Source organism: Cryptotermes secundus, unplaced genomic scaffold (genome assembly GCF_002891405.2).
Source record: "Cryptotermes secundus unplaced genomic scaffold, Csec_1.0 scaffold26, whole genome shotgun sequence".
Classification (NCBI taxonomy): domain Eukaryota; kingdom Metazoa; phylum Arthropoda; class Insecta; order Blattodea; family Kalotermitidae; genus Cryptotermes; species Cryptotermes secundus.
This window is the reverse complement of record NW_019743656.1, coordinates 3,879,213-3,891,779: the sequence shown is the minus strand read 5'-3', so window position 1 is coordinate 3,891,779 and position 12,567 is coordinate 3,879,213. Positions and strand designations below refer to the sequence as shown.

The following is a 12,567-nucleotide window of genomic DNA, read 5'->3' as shown; positions in this document are numbered from 1 at the left end:
TTATTAATCATTCTTTACAGCTTCTAACTGCCTCAGTTTGCTCCTACCCACTTTTCATTTGCATGTTTTTCTTATACCCTTTTCCTATTCATTATCCTAAATCATCCATCCAGTATTCATCGTTAAATTTGTTAGCATATATTGTTTCCTAAAGGGAAGTTGTTAGTCTCACGCCAAATCTTCAATCTGAAGGACTTCTCTTACAGTGTGTATGTCATAATCTCTTGATAGTTCCATGCCTGCACTCTTTGGAATTGTGAGTAAAACCCCTTGTTTTCTTCCTTCTTTCGGTCTGCATTTCTTTCGGTTTTTCTTCTTTTCCGTTCCTTTGTTTCTCCCATTCATTTTCTTTTTTCTTTCATTCATCTTTCTGTCCTCTCTTTCATTCTTTCATTTATCCTATATTTGTTTTTTTTTTCCTGGTATGTTGGTCTGCCACAACGGTCACCTCAACACACTTCTGAGGAAAAAATTCAGACTGACCATTAATTAATTATTAATTTACTTGCTTGCATACTTGTTTACCTTCTTACGCACATAATTTCTTATTAAAATATTTATTTAATTAATTATTTACTTATTTACCTACTTAATTACCTACTTAGTAGATAGCAGTTGATGACTTACGAACAATATTTATTACTTGATTTTTCATGATCGGATTTCGCACGATTACGCCTGTCTCCAGTGTTTTAACAATTATCGTCGTCAAACCGAAAAGTAAGGACACATTTATCTGGATGCCTTGTTTTTATCCTACGTGTATATCCTAAGAAAGGTTACCATATCAATAGTTCCATATATCTCCACATCATTTCAAGACCCCAAAATAAATGGCGCTAGTGTTGTTCCCAGCATACAGTTTAGCGTGTCGGCTATTTTGTTATTACTGATTATAGGAAATTATGAATTCGACGTTGTTCGGGATGGCCCTTTAGTGGTAAATGTTCGTAGTAATATTCGTGAAAATCAATCAGTTATTTCAAAAATTGAAATGGGCCGTGCGCACAGAATATATCGCGAGATCACACATTGGAGTTTTTGTTTAAGAAAGTGACGAACAGATTGGCTCAAGCGGTAAACCCTGTGACTTGCATTCATAACGTACCCGGTTCCAATCTCGGCCGGGACACCGACAGGTCAAACTTTTACTTTTCCGTGGTTTTCCTCAGCCACTTGAGGTAGCTGCAGTCAAGTATGCCACGACCGCTTCCTTCCACGTCCTCTTAGGCTCATTATTCACTGTTATTCGAACATTCGACTGTGCACAGAGGAATACTGTGTCCTGGGCGCTACAGATTTGTGGTCAGGTAGAAGTTTTCCGACGTTTCGGGTTACTTACTGTCTCCGTCTTCAAGGCCGAAGAGTAAATTAAGTAATTATACAGAAAAGGTGAAGTAAGTATATTCCACCAAAGCATCGATAGAATTTACTAGACTATATGAGGGCACATCCTGAAAGACAGTACTGGACTTGAAATATACAGACTTCGTGTAATGTAAGCCTCCGAGCTTAATTAATTAAGCACTATGGCATGTAGACGTGTGGGGAAGTGGAGTTATAGCTCCACAATTTTTTACCTCATCACTAGATGGAGGTGAGTGGCCAGCTTCACGCCCCGGTCGCTTTACTTACTGGGAAACTGCCCCAGATACCTATTGGATGGGAAGTTGTGTGGGTCCCATGGCCGGTCTTGGCGCTGTGGAGAAGAGAAAAAATGTTCTCCTGCCGGGATTCGAACCCCGGCTCTCCATACCATAGCCGGTCACTATACTGACTCGGCCAATGAAGAACAGTATATCTCCTAGGATGCGACCCTTTGTGTTTCTGTAGAGGTTTAACATTTCGGAGAATCGCGATTCGTCCATCTTCAGGCTCGAAGATATGCTACCCAAAGCAAGTGACGATGAAGAGCCAAATAGTAACCTGAGTGAGCCTGTTGCTTATTTAGCAGCTTGTCATGACCATTAAGGCAGATTCATTATTAGTCTTCGAGGGTGAATATTTACTAGACTACACGGCGTAATATCCCGGATGGCAGCAGTTGTCATAGCCGCCACTATGAGAAAGTCAGATCCAACAAAATAAAACTACAAGTAAGTAAATAAATCCTTAAAAAAAAAAAGAATATTACCTACTTAAGAATTGTGGTGCTATTTTGGGCACCCCTATGTTATGAAACACGTGTCAACGTAGAGAACTGTAATTGCGACAGAGCCTTCTTGCCCCGTAGCAAGCCTCTCAAAATCTAAAGCAGAACTAATCACCGCGTTACGTTTAAAATCAGAGTACACAGGCTTTCAGCTGAAATTAAATTGGACTGCAAACCGTGTTGCATATTTGATCGCCTGCAACGGCCTATTAGCCTGGGGAACACTGGCTTTACTGTGGTGTGAGGGGCAGTGATTAGTTTGTTTCAATCGATACTTATCGATAAGGTGCTACTATCCAATTTGTGTGGATAAGTTCCCAGCCGAACGTGATTTGAATTGGCTGCCTAAATGTACTCGCCCCTAGTGAAGCTGTCACAGTGAAATGTTAGGTTAGGTTCATATGCTTCTGTGGATATCGCCTTCACATGTATAGATTATATTTATAACAGAATTGCTAGAAACTGTGTTTTATATTCGGTTTCCACAATGGCGACTATCGAGAGCTCTATATTCTGGGATGTGATGCCGTGTAGTGTGGTAGAAACTCGCTGGCCTCTGTCTTCAGATTTCTAAGATTAAGCCCACAAATCAGGAAGGAAGTGTTGTCCAAATAAACGGCGTCACATCCCAAGCGGTAATACTCTTCAGTCTCAAGTTGTTTACGAATAATTTGAGTCAAACTTTTTCTGGATTCTTATTTGGTTTACTTTAAGATCCTGAAGATGGACGCATTATATTCCTCCGAAACGTTGGTTAAATTTTACAGGACCACATAGCGCCACGTCCCAAAAGACAATGCTTTATTTAGAAATTAGCTATAAACGCAGACTTTCCTTTTAATCTGTCCACAATTTTATTAATTCGGATGTAACTCTATTTCCATCTCTTCGTATATTTACCCAGTTTTCTTCTTTATATGAGCTTATGTGATCACCGTGCCATCTGTATGTCTTGTGTTTGTCCCCCTTCAACATTTAAGCCACATGATCTAATTTTACGAAACGCCCTGTGAACCATGTGCCAATGGAGCCCAACCCAACGCAGTGTATTTTATTTTTTAAAATAAGTAATAATAACATGGCGAACTCCAAGCTTATGAGGTCGAGACTGAATTAATGACACTTATTTAGGACCTGCAGCAATGTAAGATACCTTATCTTCGAAAAATGTGCGTTGTTCGTTGAAGTACTTATTTGTAGAATGTAAAGAAGTCCAAATAGTATGGCTGTATCATAACAAATTTCTTCAGTGCTTAGTTTTCTGGAGATAACTAATGAATATTGGAGATCGGTATGCGAAATTTGGTGCATCGATAGGTTATGAACATACTTAAATATATTATTTTATATTTTTTGTTGTAAATCAATGATTACAAATATAACGCTGACGCGAAACGCTGAGGCTATATCTTAAGAACTCAAACACAATACAGTTCTATCAACAATGCAACTATTTGTATTCGTTCCCTTACACGTCCCTTTCACAACATGTTTCAGCTCCAACCGGCCATCATCAGGTGTTTTAATTTGCCAAAACTGTTATACTGTATTGAATGTCACTCATTCACTTCACATGTAACATTAGTTCAATTATCATACGCGGTAGCATAGTTGGGTGAGGCACTATGCTACAAACCGGAAGGTCGCGAGTTCGATTCAAAATGAGGCAGATTTGTTTCAATTGACCTAATCCTTCCAAGCGGCACAATGACCCTGGAGTCGACGCAGCCTCTGCCATGAATTTTCCTGCACGTTAAACGGTGGCCGGCGCTTAAGGCTGACAAATCTACCGTAATCTGTGAGCTGATTGTCTAGAAAATGTGGGAGCCTCGACGTCTCACAACCCTGTGGCCCTCCACGGCCTGTTACAGGGATAGCTGTAATTTTACCTTTTCCCATACGTTGTAATTTACTTCTGTTAAAATTCATTAAAATTTTTAATTTAAAAAATTTTTTACACCACACTAGGCGTCGTCCACTCGTCGAAACATATGTTTCGATCCTTTCCTTGGATGTCTATATTGCAGCGGTCTGTTGTTTTCTATATGTAAGCCCGTTGTTGTGGTTACGTTTTGCCCCTTGCTTATACCTCGTTCTCACTTAAGCACTACAAGAGTTATAATAATGCAACAGGATGTCTAAATACAATATATCCTAAGAATTTAAGGCAGGAAGAATATACATTACACTTAAGTAACACGTTCGCCATAAAAATATGTAAAGGCAGCAAAAGTAACAATAATACAAGTCTGTGCTATTGGAATGAACACTTTGTTAGTTGTACTATGAATGTTTTGAAGAGAGCAGTCTTCTGGGATTTGCCACCGTGTATATGTGGTGTTAACCGACGTTTCGGAGGAACGTATCGCCTCCATCTTCAGGGTAGAAGGAAAAATATAAGAAATCCGTAAGCGAAGAGACCGTGAGAACCGGTAAAAGCAGATTGGTCTGCTTTTACCGGTTCTCACGGTCTCACGTGAAAGCCTCAAATCTTACATATGAATGTTTTGTTTGCTAATTTGTATAATGAAGATGATATTGGTGACTAGATCTAAATAGAATTCTAACAAGAAATTTACAGATTTCCTATGGCCGAAGAGTTCTATCTACTGCCGTATTACGCCATGTAGCCCGTTGAAAATCAATCGATGTTTCGGAGGAATATGTCGTCTCCATCTTTAGGTTCGAATAATAAGACAATTAAGAAATGAGAGTTAAGGCACCATCAGTGTGAGAACATTAAGATTTCCACAGGCTAAATATGTCCGTAAAGAGATCTTTAGGATCGAAGAATAACCCAAGCAAAAAACCAGCATAACTCTGCTTGCTACCTGCTCTAACGCTAGGTTTTGGCTTGGCTTATTCTTGGACCCTGAGGATGGAGGTGATATGTTCCTCCGAAACATCGGTTGGCTTTCAACGGACTACACGGTGTTATTCCCCAGAAGACAATTCTTTGTAACCACCGCCGAGAGAAACTCAAGCCTACATGCGCTGTATGTGCTGGGAATGTGCTATCGCGTAGCTGCGAATCATATAATCCACTTTATTCTCAGTTCATCTTTTGTGCTTCTGCATTAAAGACTGTTGCGTCATTATGCATATAAGCAACCATATCTGGTTTTAATTACGAATAATAGCAGAAGATGATGATAGTATAGTACAACGTAAAATACGCTCGAGTCGTTACTGCAGGGTTCGCCTTAACATACCTCTAGATAGCAGCATCGTATAGTGGGCATTGTTATTCTGCAAAGTTTATTATCCTACTGTAAATGTAGCTGTCCTTCTAACTGCTGACTGTGTTTATTTCATAAGCAAGACAAATTGCACAAAAAATGTTTCTCGGTAGAATCTATATCCAAAATTCAATAGGAATACTGATAACACCAACTCTCGTTGATATGTCAACGGTATCTATGCTAATGATACATGTTTATCTTGCCATTCGACTCTACGTAACCTATGCAGTTGGTAAAACATTAAATACACCGAAACATTTTTTTGTTAACCTAATGAGGAGCTTCATAACTTGTACTCTTCTCCAAGTATAATTAGAATGATCAAGACAAGGAGGATGAGGTTGGCAGGTCATGTAGCACGAATTGGGGAGACGAGGAATGCGTATAGAATATTGGTGGGAAAGCCAGAAGGATAGAGACCACAAGGAAACCAAGGCGTAGGTGGGTGGACAATATTAGAATTGATCTTAGAGATATAGGATGGGATGGGATGGATTGGATAGATCTGGCTCAGGATAGGGACCAGTGGAGGGCTCTTGCGAACACGGTAATGAAACGTCGGCTTCCATAAAATGCTGGGAAATTCTTGAGTAGCTGCAGAATTGGCGGCTCCTCAAGAAGGGCTCAGCTCCATGAGTAAGTAAGTAAGTAAGTAAGTAACCTGTTTAGGTTAAGAATTTGTGCAGCTGTACCTCCACTCCCCCATACGTATTAATGTGTTGATGCCTAATTAAACGCAATAACTTTTAAAACCGCTTCCTGGAAATGTCATTAAAGTTCTGCCTGTTGCTCTACAGCCCTTGTGGATCTTGGCCGCTTTTTCAGTTTCTTTATCTATACGCAGTCGGTAGGACTCCTTGGACTGGGGTTCAGCCTGTAGCAAGGCCGCTGCCTACACACAAAATAAATTCACACAGACATCCATGCCTCGAGTGGGATTCGAACCCAGCATCCAGTATTAGAGCGGGCGAAGACGGTTCATGCCTTAGACCGAGCGGCCACTATGAACGGCCATTAAAGTTCTAGAACCCCCAAGTTTTAGTTCTAGGGCTGCTTCATTAATGGTCTGAAATCTCTGCTTTACGGTATCGCCGTTATTGTTCGGCAACTTCTCCGACAGCACAGTGATGCGTGTAGTCTATGTGAGGTATTGTAGGCGTCACTGATTCTCGGTCGATGCAAACTACTACTTACAAATAGATTTATTCGAGCAGGATAGAAATTAAGGACTGTTTTATTACAACTTCGCCACTCTGCAACCATTCACGTGCCGAGTCTGAGATCGAACCTCGAACTTCAAGACCGAGAAATAATGTGCTGCCTGATCAGGGCTCACACCTCAGGGAGCGGTGATAGATGAGTATAGAGGAATGGGGGAATGGTGGTTAGTATAGGAAAACCGAACCTCCTCTAGTGTCAATTCATCTGACATGAATGTCACATGAAGTTGTCCGGGATTGAACCATGGTCTCCCCATTAAGAAACCAGGGTCTAATTGCTTGAACTGTGGCACTGTTATAAGATATAGATGCAGTATCCTTGTTTACTTTCTGTTCCCTGCCTACTTATATTCCTTACTTGCTTGACTTACACTTCGATCCTGAAGTTGGAGGCAGCACATTCCTCCGAAACGTCGGATAACTACAGGTTATCCCTGGCACTTGTACTTTCATAGTCATATCCATTAGAAACTTAAATCCAGCAATAGAACTCGCCTTAAAGAAACGGGACATAAGGAAGTGAACTCGATTTAGTTCGCTGGCGATAAGTCCAATAGCGGACAGCTTTGAGCACAAAAAGGAGGTATATCTCTTGCCTATCTGAGAATATGTTAACTATACAAGCAGAACTCTGCCTCACTCAGCTGGTTACACGTAATATTAACAAAAACAGTCACGTTCAGATGTGAAATTCATATTTTTTATTCTCTTATTTTTAAGGATTGCATCCTGTTGCTTGTATACAATGAACATATATAATTTTTACCCTCAACGCAACAATACGTAATTATTTATTTATATAGCACTCATTAAATGGATCATCTTCAGTTGCTGCAATTTTCGGTAATATTGTGTGAGAAACTTGCAGCACCTTAAGATGAAACATTTGAGGTCGAAACATGTAATGTGTGCTATATAAATAATAAACTATTGTTGCGTTGACGGTAAAAATTATGTATTTTCAGTTAAATTCATACTAATATGCACAGCTCCAAGTATCGAGTGATTACCGCGTTACAGAAGACCGAGCAAACGTATAGATATCGTTTCAGTACAGGATAGTCCCGAACAGATGCTACTGCAAGGTCACATTTCTCATGTTCCTGCTAATATTAGTACCCCAAGCAAATTGGCAGAGGCATTACGGTTTCTGACTTGTAATCGCTACGGATACCAACTATATTCGCAAGTACGTCATGGTTTTCTGCAGACCCTCCACATAAATAACGGAATATAACCGCTTCCTTCAGAACGCCATTCGGCACTATATGTTCTGAGCTACCGACAGAAATAATAGTAAGAATGCCTTTAATCGGTAACGCCCATTGAACACCCTGTATATAAGTGCACACGCTATCTGAAAGGTCAGAACGGGCTCTCACTCTATGGCCGATAAATCTCGTTATCGCGTGCCGAAGCACTGGCATGCTATAGTTCATGTACTTTTCTCAGAGGTTATATTTAGTGTCAGTTTAGTGGGTTGTAAAGTTTAAATATCTGAGGTGAGAGCCAGGGTTCTGACGGACGGCAATGACTGTGAAGAATATTTTCCTCTGGGTTGTGACGCCGTGTAGTCCGATATATGTTTAGCGACGTTTCTGATAAATGTACGCGCTCGCCGTTTCTTGCCTACCTCATGCTGACTCCTTCCTTGGCTTACTCTTCGACCTTGAAGGTGGAAACTGTACGTTCCTCCGAAACGCCTGTAAAAATTACCGGACTATACGCTGCCACCTTCCATAAAACAGTTCGAAACCCTGTTATATGTGTCACATCATCAGGGAGGCGACTGAACATAAGCTCTAACCCATTAATATGAACAGGGAGGCTGTCTTCTGTCTTAGGAGGCCGTTGAAAATTTTCATCGTTGGAAACCTCAGTCAAATGACAGCACATTAGGGTTCTCCGCGTGGCCACGCAGATCTGTGCACACTGCTCTTATCAGGGCACAAAATATGCCCTGTGGGGGCACTCACCAACCCTCACCCTAGTAGTCCACCTTCCCTGCTTTAACTCTGTTGTCTCAATCCCCAATCCATGCCTGTGTCTCACTCCCTTACACGTTGGTTCCCTGCCCGAAACACCCTTACACTTTTCCCCTAACTTTTTCCTAGACCAGTCAAACCGCCCCTTCTCAAGGCCATCAAAACTCATGTTCTTACTTCCTATCGGTTCGCTCTGTGGTCGTGTGAGAGCCCAGGAGTTCCATTCTGGCCCACGACGAGCCAATGGGAACTGAGGTCCGCTCGTACATTTCCCTCCCAAATTTCCGGCTAGCCGATTATGCTGCTTGCCACCTGCTTTGGCGCTGATACGTTGCTTGGCTTATTCGATCCTAAAGATGGAGAAGTTATATTCCTCTGAAACTTTGGTTGACTTGCAGCGTTTTATTCTAGAAGATAGAGCACCTCAAAACCACCGCTGTGAGAACCTCAGAAATAAGAAGAGACTCCAGGATTGTGTCCAGTTATTTTATTTTCTGAGATGTGTAGTCTAGTAGATGTTTGGCGACGTTTAGGAAGAAAGTACTGCCTCCATCTTCAGGGTCGAAGAGTAAGTCAAGTAAGCGTCAAACAGAATAAACAGAACGTGGAAGAATGTCGGAGTAGGGACCCTGAGCGAACCAATAGAAGCACAGAAATCTCTGTAGTGGCTGTTTTTTCTTGTGTTAGAAAGCATGGGAGACAACATGATTTCCTCCTAAGGAGTAACAGCCAGAATACTTGTCAACAGACTTACCCCTTTAAGACAATTTGAGTGAGAAGATTCTAAAGGGTTTTGGCGATGGTGTATAACACACGGGATTGCTGTGTTTTTGGACGTTGGACAAAGTCCATAAACATTATAATCCCAGTAATTTGGTTAAGGTTATTCGCCATCTTGAATCAGATATTCCATTGCTTTCCACTGTCCTTAAGCAAGACACAGACGTGACGTCACTGAGCGGGTTAGCAGAGCGCTAACTCTTTCTACTCATTCTGGAAGTGATCGGTTCGAATCTCGGATGGAACACCGGCTATCCTGGCTGAGGATTATCAGTAGTATTCCTCATTCCCTTCAGATAAATAGGCAAGGCAGGGCAATACGGTCAGTTAGATTACTGTCTCTTCCTTCAAAATCCTTATCAATCCGTCATTCATCATCCAACCATTTGACGCTGTAAATTCTTGATACCGACAGCATCATAGAACAATCCAGAAAGAAAACTAACGCTGTCTGTGGTCAGAATGTAACGTTCTTTTTATCCTGTTTCACTTGAAAGGGTATAAAAAGGCTTCTCTTCACACACTTTAGTGCTTCCCCGCCTTGAAATGGGCCACACCATCCATACATCACCATTCGCATTCCACGCTCAACAACGGATCCCATAACACTCCAAGAAAAATCATTACAGAGACAAGTTACAAGGGCGAGTTAGTGGAGATGATAGCTAGTTTGGCAACACTGCGAGCTGAAAGACTCGCGTGCTCTCGGGATGAGCAAAGTTCTGGGAGGAATAAGGGCATAAGGGACGAGAAAATAATTTCTTTTTTACGTTCTCAGCCTTCTGTAATGTAACATACCGTCTGATGTAAGGAACTCTGTAAACTGCAATGAAGCTCGCATCGTTATGTGAACATATGCGTTACTATTACCGGATGAGTGGGGCAGAGTCCTGCCTAAATAATTAACAGACACTCAACTAGTTAAGAATTTTCCCTACTTCTATGAGAAGTAAGTCTCAATTTCATGTTCAGAAGTGACCGCTACTCTACCTTGCCGTGAGTTAATCCAGTCTACATTCATAACACGAATTTTAAACTTGGAATTTATGTTCTCACGGCGACGAACATCTTCCGAGACGTGATGCCGTGTAATCCGACTGGGGTTCACAGACGTTTCGGAGGAATGTACTACCTACTACATACTAAGTCAAGAAAATAATCAACGAGAAACAGCAGCAACCGCTTGGATAACCCCACTACCCTGAATAGGTTCCGCCGAAACGTCGGTGAATTACAGCGGCATCTATGAAGTGTAATATTGTCTGGACTGTAATTCTGTTAAGTTTAAGTTTGCCGTTTAACGACGCTTTCGGTGAAACTATATAGAATCAGTAATAGGATGATTAATGAATATGGAGCAGTTGGTAGAATGGGAATTGGCAAGGGGAATCGAATTAGTGAGAGAAGGAGCTCCCCATGAGCAAAGCATCCATCAAAAGTCCTACACGACCTGACATGAGGTCGAATACCAGTCGCCTTGGTGTGTAGTTCACCGATGTTTCGGAGGAAAGTACTGTCCACATCCATGAAGATGTAGGAAGTTTGGTAGTTCACCAACGTTCTTCCGAAATATCGTGAGCTTAAACTACACGTCACCACGTGCGAGAAGGTACTTTTAGTACTCTTTCCATTCTGTTACGAGTGGCCTGTATGACGCTGTCTTCATCAGTGACGCCTAGAACGCTCCTCACAGACTACACGCTCATCTCTGCTGTCGGAGAAGTTGCCGCACCATCACAGCGATACCGTAAAGCAGAGAATTGTGAAACAAATCGAGAACTAAAATAAACAAAGAGTCCAGGAATTTTACTGGCGCCTCCAAGAAAGAATTGTGAAAATAGTGTTAAAGCTGTGCGTAATTAAACATAATTCCATGAAGACGCATTGAACTGTAGAGGTGTAGCTGCACAATCCTAATTTCAACTATATATGGATTTATAGGTTAGCTTCACTCCCAAAATTCAGAAGAAAACGTAACCGCTTGATCAGAACGGCGTTTTTAAATATGGTAATAATATTAAAAATAATATTGTCTTTTGATAAGCCGATCTCCTGTCCAGTTGAGTCCCACAAATAAGTTAAAAATTAACTGGTGTGACGCCCGTTGACATCAACGGGAAGTCTCGTCATCTGTTATATAAACTTTCGTTCTATTATTATCCTCCTCTTTCTCCCTCATTCCTTTCCAGCCCTACTTGTTATCGAATCACACGTTACCATTGAATTTTAACGCCGTCTCCCACAAATAACACGCAAAAATAGTTAATCGTAAACTGTGTCCTGTTCATAGTATTACTGCAGTTGACATATCAAGGTCAAAATATTATCAGTACTCACATAATAGGCACGATATCCGGAAACGACCACTGTTCAACTTAACTTTACAATTTGTTACTATGCTAACTTGTAATTGCGTAATTTCGGGGCTGTAAATCTTGCCGTTATGTTACTTTGGGTATATACAGAAAGGTTATGAGCCGAAATAGGTCAGTGTACTAGAAGAATATTAAAGTAGTGACATAGCTCGTTGATGCCCTCGGTTCTATGTCCTGCATATCAAATGCTCGCCTCGGATAAACTCTTTATGGAGCAACTTGGGTAATACACTTCGTAATTCGTTCGTGCGTCTCAACATTGTCTGCTTCGAATTTCAAAACGAGTCGCACTGTGTCTCAGAAGTGACGTCACTATTTGGCATCAGTCTTGCTTACGTCCTTACATACATACATACGGGGTAACGTAGTTAGTTGAGGCACTATGCTACAAGCAGGAAGGTCGCGGATCCATTCCCGATGAGCTCATTGAATTTTTCAGTTGATCTAATCCCTCCAACCGTACTATGGGCCTGGGGTCGACTCAGCCTCTAACAGAAATGAGTACCAGGAATCTTTCTGGCGGTAAAGGACGTCCGGCGCCTAAGGCTGGCAACCTCACCACCATCTGTGAGCCGATTTTCTAGAAAATGTGGGAGCCTCGACGTCCCAAATCCTATGGGCTTCCACGGCCTGTTCCAGGGATAGCTTTACTTTTTACCATGTTTTATCAGTCTCTCATCCGACGCTGTATAGTCTCGATAATAAGAGTCGTGAAGTAGCCACAGATTTTCGTAGCCGTTAGCATCAGGCTGCCATCTTGCAGTTATCAGGAGAAGGTTTTGGTGGTTGGGACGGATCAGACAAGGCAGGACA

At 41.5% G+C, this 12,567-nt stretch overlaps 1 protein-coding gene across 7 annotated transcripts in view; it reads left to right on the top strand.

Moving 5' to 3' along the window:
- The window catches only part of LOC111874180, an 801,454-nt gene that overhangs the window by 743,374 nt on the left and 45,513 nt on the right, over positions 1-12,567 (top strand). The window lies entirely within an intron of this gene.